Genomic DNA, 13284 nt, shown 5'->3' with positions numbered 1-13284 from the left:
TCCATTAATCAGCCATTGGACTCTGTTTGGAAATAAAATTTGGTTATTTAATTTCCAATAGAAACAGTAATTTAGCATTTCTCATTTATCTTCTGTAGCCTCAAAATTTAAAATATTGACCTAAAAAAAAGAAATTAGAAGAAAGAAACTGGCATCACAAAATTGGCAATTAAAAAAAAAAAAGGTAAAAAAAAAAAGGTACAACATAGAAACATTTTTATGCTCAATAACATAGGTCCAGATTAAATGTGCCCACACAGACTATCCAGATTCAGACTGGGATCTCATTGTCACAGAAACTGTCCCAGAATTTCTCCTTACAGACTGAGCCCTCATCAGGGCTGTAGGAAGGGATCACCAAGCATTTTTCTGCTTTTGACCATACACATAAACATGTATGTGTATTGGGTTTATGTGGCAAGGGCTTGGTAGCAAGAGGGCTGCGGGGGGGGAGGGTGTCTCTGTGAGAAGAGTCCAGAAGATGTCCCATGTTAGATAAGAGACAGTTCCAGCCTGCTCCAAAAGGGACCCACAGCTGGCTAGAGCCGATCATCACCATATTGATGATGTAGGATATGAACTGAGTGGTTACATGCAAAATGAGTAGTTATGAAATCTTTCTGAATATCTCTGGAGAAGTAACTAACCAAAAAGTAGCTGATGAACTTAATGAGTCATCTGAAGACTTGAAATAAGAAAGGTAATTTCTTAGAGGAAGAAAAGATTAGAAAGATGGCACATTTTAGGAGATAAATTGTGTTCAGAAAGTCAGTGAGAGAGAAGTGATCCCAAATTCTTTAGTCAGTAGTGATCATTATCTCAGAGTGATGAACCCAAATTTGAAAAAAAATGTGAAAGTTGTTGTTTGATTTATATATTTTCTTAAGCCATCTAGTGTGTTATATAAGTTAGCTATTGTTTGTCTGAAGAGATAAAGCAGTGAACTGAAGCACTTACTTGATCAGACTCCTAGAAAGCCTGGAGTGCATAAATGAACTGTTAGCACAGTCCCTGAGACGTGGGACACCCAGACCATGGAGTCCCGTTAACTAGCCGGACAGTGAAGGACATACAGGAAAACTCAGCTCAACCACCCCGTGATGCAGGGAGCCAAGGATTTAGCAGGGGGGATACAAACTGTCACAGCCATTGTACCCTTACAATTTGAGATTGTGGGTGAGCAAAAGCATTGGGGCAGGGATTGCCTCATTGGTTTTGGATAACACAGTGGAACTCGTGTCTCAGCTGGAGCCCTCAAGCACCACAATAAAGCAAATAACAACACTCACCTCCCATAAACCTACAGAACCACTGACTTGCTTTCAAGGAAACCACCAGGATTATTAGTTCCTGGTTGGGTAACAAGTATAGACTCTCATCATTTATTCTGAACTTTTATTTTTTTAAGCTGATCTTTTTTCAGCTATCTAAAATAAACTGCATTTTAATGAAGAACTTTTATGCAGGTAAATACACAGAGCGGAGCTTTTATTAAGAGTAAAATAACTAATTCTATCTTTACCTCTGTTTTAAATGTACTCGGTCAGAGGGAAACGCTCTAAACAATGTAACCTTGCATGGTGTACTGGGTCAGGCTGGGATGTTAACTTTCCCTGCAGCAGCCCATACAGTGCTGTGCTCTGCACTTGTAGCTAAAACAGCAATGGTATCACACCAGTGTTGTGTCTGCTGCTGAGCAGTGCTGGCACAGCATCAGGACTCTCTCTAACCCCCCTAGGGGTGGGCAAAGATGTGAGAAAAGAAACATCACCAGGGCAGCTGACCTAAACCAACCAAAGGGATATTCCATACCATATGATGTCACACTCAGCAATAAAAGGTGGAAAAAGGAGGAAGAGGGGAGGGGTGGGCTCTCGTTGTGAAAACGTCTGTCCTCCTCCCGAACACCGGCTACGTGCGTTGAGGCCCTGCTTCAAGGACGTGGTCAAGCATCGCTCATTTGTGGGAAGCAGAGAGTAATTTCTTTCCTCTGCACTTCCACATAGCCTTTACTTGTTTTGTTTAGTTTTCCCTTTCCCCCTCCCTTTTCCCCTTTCCTTTTTTTCCCCTTTAGTTAAATTGTTAATTGTTTAGTTAAATTGTTTAGTTAAATTGTTTAATTAATAATAATCTTTCCTTAATAATTATTTCTTTTTTTTTTTCCCTTTAATTAAATCATCCTTATCTCAACCCGTGAGTTGTTCTTTCCTTTACTTCTTCCCCTCCTCATCTAAGGAGGGGGAGTGAGAGAGCGGTTGTGGTGGAGTTCAGCTGCCTAGCACGGTAAAACCACCACCTCTGTCTCTAGGACAGAGAAATGAAAATGACAGTCTAGTTCTACATGCCTGAATGAGGACTGGGATTGAGCAGACTAGCCCATATTAACATTTTTAGATATTTGACCTCATTAATGTATATAAATATCTGAGGGGAGGGTGTCAAGAGGATGGAGCCGGTCTCTTTTCAGTTGTGCCCAGTGACAGGACGAGAGGCAACGGGTACAAACTGAAGTGCAGAAAGTTTCAGCTGAATATGAGAGGGCATTTCTTTACTGTGAGGGTGACAGAGCACTGGAACAGGTTGCCCAGAGAGGTTGTGGAGTCTCCTTCTCTGGAGATATTCAAAACCCACCTGGATACCACCCTGCGCAACGTGCTCTAGGCGTTCCTGCTCGGCAGGGTGGTTGGACTAGATGATCTTCAGAGGTCCCTTCCAACCTCGGCGATTCTGTGATTCCGTGAATCAAAGTGGCATTATAGGCTTAAATCTAACCAAAAGTTGTAATGGATTTTCATGCTATGGATAACGTGATATGGATCTAGCTCTTTAATAATGAGCAAAACATTTGGTAAATAATCTATAGAGATGTTTGTAACAGAGTTATTTTAAAAAGCAGGCTCTTCTGTAAAATATACAGCTTACAGGCTACTGACTGTGAGCACTATAAAGATCAAATGAACTAATTTCTGAAAATCAGGCTACTTATTTAAGTGCTAAATATAGTTTTAGGTGCATGAATGTAAACATACATTTAGAAAATCCTGTGTCATATGGCCTTTTCAGATATGGATCAAAATGTGGCAGTCATGTAGTCACATGCCTCAGCATGTCCATTTGACACTGAAGAAGGGCACAAATGGTCCAATATGTACATGGGGAAGGAGGACAGATACTGCACAGGCCTTCTTGCCTTCCATTGTAATCTCATTCCTTGGGTCTGACTGAGTTGTAAAGCTGCCAATAGTTGTGGTGGTTTTACCCAGCTGGGCAGCTGAGCTCCACCACAACTCCTCTCTCACTCCCCCTCCTCAAAGGGAAAGGGGGAGAAAATACAATAGAAAGGGCTCAAGGGTTGAGATAAGGACAGGGAGATCACTCAACAATTATCGTCACTGGCAAAAAAAACTCAGCATAGAGAGATTAATAAAATATATTACCTATTACTAACAAGTTAGAGCAGTGAGAAACAAACAAAAAAACTAAAAACACCTTCCCCATATCCACCCTCTTCCACCTCCTCCCCCCCAGTGGCGCAGGGAAATGGGGGAATGGGGGTTGCGGTCAGTCTATAGCACTTCATCTCTGATGCTCCTTCACAGTCACTCTCTGCCCTTGATCCAACGTGGGGTCCCTCCCATGGGATGCTGTCCTTCCTGAACTGATCCTGTGTGGGCTTCCCATAGGCAGAAACTCTTCAAGAACTGCTCCAAATGTGGGGCCATACCATGGGGTCCATCCCTCAGGAGCAAACTGCTCCAACATGGGTCCCTCACGGGCGGCAGCTCCTGCCAGATCACCTGCTCCTGCGTGGGCTCCTCTCCATGGGCTACAGGTCTGGCTTGGAATCTGCTCCAGCAGGGGTTCTCCACAGACCACAGGCTCCTTCAGGCCAGATCCACCTGCTGCATGGTGGTCTCCTCCACAGGCTGCAGCATGGAAATCTGCTCCATCGTGGTACACTATGGGATGTAAGGGGACAACATGCTCCACCATGGTCCTCTCCACAGGCCTCAGGGCAACTTCTGCTCGGGCGCCTGGAGCACCCCCTCCCCCTTCTTATTCACTGACTGGTTCCTTTCATTGTCCTGGTTCCTTTCCACATCCTGGACATAGTCCGTAAAGGAACACCACCACCTGCTGGCATTGCTCAGAAACCCACAGTTCGTAAATGGTATGCCTATCTGGAAGGTATTAATGAGATTATGCCAATCACCAAGGGTAGTACTAAAATATCCAAACTACAAAAGGACATAGATGGTTCCCTCTTGTTCCAGTCTACACCGACTAAACCATCCCCAATTCAGGAAGCACCTCCTCTAAAGGAAGACAGTGATCTTACAGGAGTGTGGTTTACAGATGCCTCGTCCCATAGGGAGAACAAAAAGTGGAAATATAAAGCTGTGGCATTGGAAGTAGCAACAGGAGAAAAACTGATTGAAACAGGTGAAGGCAGTGCACAGGTGGGGGAACTTAGAGCAGTTCTATTAGCTGCACAACATGGTGCTACCCATATCTATACTGACTCATATGCTGTTTTTAAAGGAGCCACTGAGTGGATAGGCCACTGGACAGTTAGTGATTGGCAGCTGAACAGAGTTCCAGTCTGGCAAACTGAAAGTTGGAAACAACTGTTAGAAATAGGAAAACAGCGAATGCTACATCTAGGATGGGTAAAAGGACACGATCAGTCAAACTCCATAGCTGCTCAATTCAGTCAGCAGGTAGACAGCCTCACACGGTTGCGACAAATTGATGTCACCAATGATAACCAAGAATGGGAACATTTACTCGAATGGTTACATGTTAAGCGCGTCCACACCGGACAGGCTGCTTTATACTGGGAAGGTATAGCCCGAGGATGGCCTATATCAGGTAAATTGTGTGAACAGGTGGTGATTGCCTGTTCCCAATGTTGTTGGCAGCTTAACAAAGACCATCCAGGTAAGGCACCCCCCCTTGCACATTCGAGACAGGAAAACATTGTGGCCCTCCCGGCAGATTGATTACATCAGCCCATTGCGACCATGGGGTGGAAAAAAGTATGTTCTAGTAGGAGTGGAGGTTATATCTGGTCTCACAATGGCTGCTCCTTTTGCGTCAGCTACTGGGGAAAACACAGTAAAAGGACTTAAAGGACGGTTCAGCACACTTACCCTATCTGAGGAAATACAAAGTGATAACGGCTCACACTTTACAGCTGCAGTAGTACAAAACTGGGCCAAAGAGGAAGGAATTCGATGGGTATTCAACACCCAATACTATCCTCAGGCTAATGGCATTGTGGAACGCACCAATGGATTGGTTAAGCGTTTTGCGAATACTCATGAATCTGGATGGCATTTGCGGTTACATGATGCCATCTGTCAATTGAATAACCGATGGAGTCAGGAAATTGGGTCCTGATTCAGACCTGGAAAAGATCAACTCTGGCCTGAATGGGAAGGACACTTCCAAGTACTACTAACCACTGAAACAGCCATAGGAACTGCGGAAAAAGGTTGGACTCACTATACTCGAGTGAAGGCATCCGTCGACCCTAGTACCTGGGAAGCTGTTCCTACAGAAGACTTGTTGGAAGCTGAAATCGAAGAGAAAAATCTCATACTGGACTCTGAGCTGGATAAAAGCTTACAATTGTAAACTAACCTTTTATTTTCACAGGTAGCTAATGAGTGTGACTTGTGATTGAGAGAAAGGACAGACCTATAGTGAATTGAAGTGCTCCCAAGGGGGGTTTGTTATAGCAGTAGTGTACATCTTATTCTTTGTATTGATAATTATTTGGAAACCTAAGGTTTAAAAATAATGACAGGGAAAAATCAATTATTAATTTTGTTTTTAGTGATTGTAGGCCTCAGAGAAAGCCTTGGTCAATTGGCAACTTGGAAAAGGCATGACCAGATAATAGTAAGACGGGATACCCCGTAAAAATATGGGTGAATGTGACAGAGGGTTATGTACCACAATCCGTCATGTTTGATGCTTGTGAGGTGTTAGCTTGTGGAGATTTAAATGCCCAACGACAAATGAGCAGAGAGAACAAATAACTGGGAGAGACCCAACAGCCAGATTGAGAATAGCTGTATGGAAACGATCCTCTATTTCCATCAGAGAAAGGGAGAAACTCAAGGAGAAAACAGGAGAGAAAACAGGAGGCCCTCTTTGAAATGCGGCAGTTCAAACATTTGAGATTGAAACAGGGTATGGGGATGTGAATGCCTGGATAGAATGGGTCAACTATACTGTCCAGAGTCTCAACCATAGCAATTGCTATGCTTGTGCCTCGGGACGACCGATTGCCCAGATAGTGCCCTGCCCATTGGGGTGGACCAAGGATTCCCAGGGGATGCGATGTTTGATTGCATTGTACCAAGAAAAGACTGCCAGGGGAAATGAGGCCTGTAAGTCTCTCTCTTTGCTGTTCCCTTCCTTGCGTGATAGCAATATCAGGGTTCCCCCTGTATTCTCTACAGCTATAGGTAACCATACAGCTTGCCTCTCACGGCAGGGTGTGAGTGCTACCCGTCATCTGGGAGAATTTGCCTTGTGCACGAGGACCTTGAATGCTACCAAGGACTTGATGGGAAACTGCTCAAGACTTGAGATCCCCAGGGCAGATCTCTGGTAGTACTGTGGAGGGAAGATCTTACGGTCCACCCTACCATCTAACTGGGGAGGCACTTGTGCACTTGTACAATTAGCTATACCCTTCACCCTGGCATTTGAAAGAGAAACATCACAAATACCCAGAAGAAGTAAAAGAAGCTTAGGAGTATCATTTGATGATAGAGCGTACATAGATTCTATTGGGTGCCTAGAGGAGTTCCCAATGAACAGGAAGCCAGGAATCAAATTGCTGCAGGGTTTGAGTCACTGTTCTGGTGGGTAACAATCAATAAGAATGTGGATTGGATTAATTATATTTATTATAATCAGCATAGATTCATAAATTATACAAGGGATGCGGTAAGAGGAATCGCTGAACAACGAGACGCCACCAGCAAAATGGCTTAGGAAAACAGAATAGCATTAGATATGATGCTTGCGGAGAAAGGAGGTGTGTGTGTGTGATACTGAGCAACCATTGTTGCACTTTTATACCCAACAATACTGCCCCGGATGGCATAGTAACTAGAGCATTGCAAGGGTTTACCACCCTTGCCAGCGAATTGGCAGAAAAATTAGGCATATTTACATCCTTGATCGTAGTAGCAGGAGTTTTGACAGCCGTTGGTTGTTGCATTATCCCCTGTGTAAGAGGACTAGTACAGTGGTTAATTGAAACTGCACTATTGAAACAAATGACCATGGAGCCACCACCTTACTCAGATAAGGTGATGATATTAGAGGAGATGGAAAGCACAGAAGGTGAAGAAGAGGAAGATATCTACCAAATTACACCTTAGAGAAAAGTTTTGCAAAAATCAACAATTTATAAAAAAAGAAAAGGGGGGAATTGTGGGAATAAAAATGTTGTTTTTGCAGAGTTAAATTGTTTAAAGGTAAGGAATGTGGTATTGAGATATGCTTGCAGTGATAAGAAAACTTAGCAGGCGACCTTGTAAAATGCAGACAACCAGACTCCTTAGAACAATTAGGTGAAAATCATGGTGTTAAGTCAAATAAGTGAAGAAACATTACCACCTCAAACAGTAAAAAAAAAAAGTCAAAAGAAACTTGAAATTTAACAGGCCGGCAACTGAAGGCCATGCATTGTCTGTGAAGCATCAGATAGATTGTGAACCTGGATTACCCAGTCAATGGGGAAACAGGGGAGGGTCCTGTCATCAAAAAGTATATAAACTGTGTTTTGGAACTAGTAGGTGCGCTCTCCTGCTTGTGGGACGCCCGCCATTGCAATCGCGAATAAATTACTACTTCGCTGAGATCCTTGCCTGAGCCTAAGTTATTGGCTACAGAGTGTTTCTCACATACGCACATATAGTTTTCTTTCCTTCTTCACTCGTGACTAGAGGGCCCGTGATTTTTGTTTTTACAGGTTTCGTACTGCTCATCCTGTTTTCCTTGGCTATCCTCCTTATTTTGGGACAGTGGCACCTTCCCCTTATCTGCTTAACATACTCCCCACTGCTACGCTGCACAATCACTTCTGAATATGCAAGGTTAGTGGAATTTTCCACTGCAAAACACCTTCGTCCTGGTTTTAGCAAGGATAGAGTTAATTTTCCTCCTAGTAGCTGGTAGGGTGCTATGTTTTGGATTTAGGATGAGAATAATGTTGATAACACACTGATGTTTTAATTGTTGCAGAGCAGTGCTTACACCAAGCCAAGGACTTTTCAGCTTCTCGCTCGGTCCTGCCAGCGAGCAGGCTGGGGGTGCAGCAGGAGGTGGGAGGGGACAGACCCAGGACAGCTGACCCAAACTGGCCAAAGGGGTAGTCCATACCATCTGACATCATGCTGAACAAAATATAGGGGTGGCTAGCCAGGGTGGGGGGGGCCGGCTGCTCGGGGATAGGCTGGGCATCGGTCAGCGGGTGGTGAGCAATTGCATTGTGCATCACATCACTTGTTTTGTGCATATTATTATTATTATTATTTTATTTTCTGTCCTAATAAACTGTCTCTATCTAAACCCACAGGCTTCATTTTCCTGTTTCTCTCCCCCATCCCAGAGAGGGAGGGGGGAGGGTGAGCAAATGGCTGTGTGGTGTTTAGCTGCCATCCGGGTTGAACCACAACAACCTTCTATTGCAAAAACACAACTTTGTTTCTCACAATTCCCTCCTCTTCTTTTCTTACTCCTACTGTTGTTTTTATACCTCTTCACATACCGCACTCTTGAGTTTTTCCAACATTAAGGTGCAATATTCTTCTTCGGATGTCACGGGGGATGACAGATACACAATGCCATTATTATTACAATACCAACAAATACTTGTTTGAGCCAATTCCATTCAGGTAACCACAAAGTTAGTTTCTCCCAAATGTTTCTAAATCCCCACGAAGTGTCATCTTGAGCATCTATGTAGGATCTTGGTTTTTTTTCGCAAATATTTTTGAGATCAGTCAAATTCATCCCACTGATCTACATACATACAGTAACTAGCATTAATTACAGTGCACGCTCCTCCTTGTGAGCTTAGTAATAAAGCTAATACCATTCAATTCTAGAGTACTATTTTTGCAAACTTATCTCCTTTTTCTTGCATCCAGAGTGTTATTTTCTAGTTCTTCAACTATAGCTGCAATATTTACAATAGCTTTTTCTAATTCACTCACCCCAACCAAGGTAAAAACCACCTTGCAAAACTGTGAAATGTTAAAGGATTTTACTAGAGGATTATCTGAAGTCTGCTTAATTCTGCGTGTGGTCTCAAGGGGGCTTTGGCTTTGTGGGTCTTTAATAATAGTTACATTTGGAATTATTGCCCCCAGGGTGCAAGCTCCCTTCTATCCTAGGAGCAACACCTTCCTAGCTTTATAGCCACATAGCCATTACTACCCCTTGCCATTTGGGACAGGCCATCGGGTTACAGGATTCTCCCGTTGTATCTGGTTGTGCATTATATATATTAACATTCCCAGAGCTACCATATTCGGTACAGTATGGATTATTCCCTACTTCATGGATAATATTTCCACACCCAGGGTCAGTACTATTGCCCCCTGAGTTGGGGTTGGATGGTTCAGCACACTTACCCTACCCAAGGAAATTCAAAGTGATAACGGCTCACACTTTACAGCTGCAGTAGTACAAAACTGGGCCAAAGAGGAAGGAATTCGATGGGTATTCCACACCCAATACTATCCTCAGGCTAATGGCATTGTGGAACGCACCAATGGATTGGTTAAGCGTTTTGCGAATACTCATGAATCTGGATGGCATTTGCGGTTACATGATGCCATCTATCAATTAAATAACCGATGGAGTGGAGATGGCTGCCCCAAAATGAAAGCCTTTTGTGCATCTACTAATACAATCACTCCTAAGGTTTTGTTGTGGTTCAACCCGGCTGGCAGCTAAACACCACACAGCTGTTCGCTCACCCTCCCCCCTCCCTCTCTGGGATGAGGGAGAGAAATGGGAAAATGAAGCCTGTGGGTTTAGATAGAGACAGTTTATTAAGACAGGAAAATAATAACAATAATAATAATAATGATAATAGTATTACCACTAATAATGTGTACGAAACAAGTGATGCACAATACAATTGCTCACCACCCGCTGACCGATGCCCAGACTATCTCCGAGCAGCCGGCCCCCCACCCCGGCTAGCCACCCCTATATTTTGTTTAGCATGATGTCAGATGGTATGGACTACCCCTTTGGCCAGTTTGGGTCAGCTGTCCTGGGTCTGTCCCCTCCCAGCTCCTGCTGCACCCCTAGCCTGCTCGCTGGCAGGACAGAGCGAGAAGCTGGAAAGTCCTTGGCTTGGTGTAAGCACTGCTCTGCAACAATTAAAACACCAGCATGTTATCAAAACTCTTCTCATCCTAATCCAAAACATAGCACCCTACCAGCTACTAGGAGGAAAATTAACTCTATCCTAGCTGAAACCAGGACAACAGCAAATAACATTAATTACAGTGCACGCTCCTCCTTGTGAGCTTAGTAATAAAGCTAATACCATTAGATTCTGGAGTACTATTTTTGCAAACTTGTTATCTCCTTTTTCTTGCATCCAGAGTGTTATTTTCTAGTTCTTCAATTATAGCTGTGGTATTTACAATAGCTTTTTCAAATTCACTCACCCCTACCCAAGGTAAAAACCACCTTGCAAAACTGTTGCCCCCTGAATTTCTATCAATGTTGTTTAAAAGGCACCTTTGATAACACAGTATATTGTAGCCAGGATTATGTGTAGGGAACTCAACTTCAAAATCTATTCCTTCCCTGGACTGTGTATGATCTGTCATTTTTAGAAAACTAGAGAATCCAGACACAGTTGCTGCTGGAATAGCAATCAGGGACAAGGCCTTTTCAGTCTTTCTAGGCATCTGGGTGCAAATCCAACAATTATTTCGAGATAGAACTCAAGAGATGTTCTGGATTAGTTGGAAATGCTGATTTTTCCCTCCATCCTATCACTAATCCATTGAGAATAGGCATTACTAAAATAATCTTAAAATACATCATTTCTATATATAGATAAATATATATATAGAAATATATATACCCCTACAGTAGTTAAGAAATAATAATTAAGAAAGAAAATAAAAATCACAGACTAATAAGGATTCTTCTGGTGGGGATTAAATAGCCCCCTTCTCCCACTTCCAGGGAGTGTTCCCTGGAAACACTCTAATTCTGTGTAATTCAATCCCTTGTACTCATTAATTCATTAAGAATTCTTCTAAGGAGAAGTTAAAGGTTTACAATAGATAGTTTCAACAGTTTTAACCTTAAAAGTCTTTGTTAATGCAGTCTCTCAGGTATCAGGGTTAACTGATGCTTTTACTCGGGTATAATGAGTCCATCCTTTCTCAGCCATTCTTCCTGCCATCTCAGTAGTCAGGAGCACTTGGAACAGTCCGTCCCACTCAGGTTTCAGCTTCGATTCTCTCCATGTTTGCATCAGAACCCAATCTCCTGCTCGGAATGGATGGATTGGGACTTCCAAGGCTGGGGTTTGAGCTAACAGTCCACAGGTCCTGAGAGATGACAAAGAGGACGACAGCTTGAGTATACAGTTCTTAAGAAAAGCATCTTTTGTCTCAATTTGAGGTAATTCATTCCTTTTGTCCATGTACAGCAATCCAAATAATATTTCATGGTGAAACTCCCACATCTTTTCTTGGTGCAGTTTGAATTCGGAGAAGTGCCAAAGGTAAGCACTTCCTTTGGAGAAGCTGAGTTTCCGGAACTTAGTCAATTGTTTCTTTACTGTCTGATCCACTCCACCCTTCCAGAAGAGGAAGGATGCCAAGGAGTGTGAAATTTCCACTTAATTCCTAGAGTCCGCATTAGCCCTTGCAATATTTCTGACATACAGTGATTTCCTTGATCAGAGTCACTATTTCCAACAATTCCATACCTGGGAGTTATTTGTTCTAGAATTACTTCAGTTACTATGTTCGCAGTAGCAGATACTGAAGGGAAAGCTTCCACCCACCCTGACAAATGATCGACCAAGACTAATAAGTATTTAAATCTACCTACTCTAAGGAGTTCTGTAAAATCTACCTGTACACTTTGGAAGCGTTGAATTCCTGGTTCTCGCCCCCCTTTGGGCTGACTGCGGATAATTTCCCTATTTACCTTTTGACATACTACACAACTCCTGCGTGCTTGTTCAGCCGGAGTATATATATTCCTACACATTCATATTTCCATAGCACAGCATCACACATTGCTTGAATTCCCCAATGACTCCCTTGATGTAAAACAGTTAATATTTGTCTCATTAGTACTTTATTCAGCATTTCTCTCCCATCAGGGAGTATGTATTTTCCTTTGGACTTCGTGACTCCTAATTCCTTAAAAACCTCTTTCTCTTAAAACTTTTTAGGTCTTTTTGGTTTTGGGTAGGGGTAGCTCAACAATTCCCTGAATCCTCTCTGGATTTGTTCTTCATTCTCCCTCAGACACTAGATGGCCTACATACTTGACATCTCTTTCTACGAATTTTAATTTATTTTCCAATACTTTCAAGGAAGTTGAATAGCTTGTTAGTGGCTTCCTTCACAGCTGTATTCTCCTGTCCTGATCATCCACATATTGTAACAGTAACACCTCCTCCGGAGGTTGGAATTACTCAAAAATTTGTTCTAGAACTTGCCCAAATACATTTGGTGGCCCTGTAAACCCCTGAGGTAAAATTGTCCATCTGTATTGTTGATTCCGCCCCATTTCAGGGTCTTTCCACTCAAAGGCAAATATAACTTTGCTCTCAGGGTCTGAGAGCACCCCATTAATATCACCATTATTCTAGCCTAACAATTTACTATTGGAATGCCCAATTTCATTATCAAATCCTTTCCCAACAAGTTAGTCCCTGCCTCAGGTGCATACAATAATTGCCCAGTGATCATTCTATCCTTAGTCTCAGCTTGGTGTCCCCAAAAAGTGGTACTGTTATCCCAGCCCCTTCTACCCCCATCACATTTAGGGTTTCATTAGTTAATTTAAGCCCTGATACTTTACAGGCCAGTAATGACCTACTTGCCCTAGTGTATTGGGTTTATGTGGCAAGGTTCTGGTAGCGGAGGGGGCTGTAGTGGTAGCCCCTGTGAGAAGAATCCAGCAGCTTCCCCATGTTAGATAAGGGCCAGTTTCAGCCGGCCCCAAAGGGGCTCACCGCTGCCCAGAGCCAAACCA

The sequence above is a fragment of the Cygnus olor genome (genome assembly GCF_009769625.2).
Source record: "Cygnus olor isolate bCygOlo1 chromosome W unlocalized genomic scaffold, bCygOlo1.pri.v2 SUPER_W4, whole genome shotgun sequence".
In the NCBI taxonomy this organism is placed as follows: domain Eukaryota; kingdom Metazoa; phylum Chordata; class Aves; order Anseriformes; family Anatidae; genus Cygnus; species Cygnus olor.
This window is presented reverse-complemented; position numbering follows the sequence as displayed.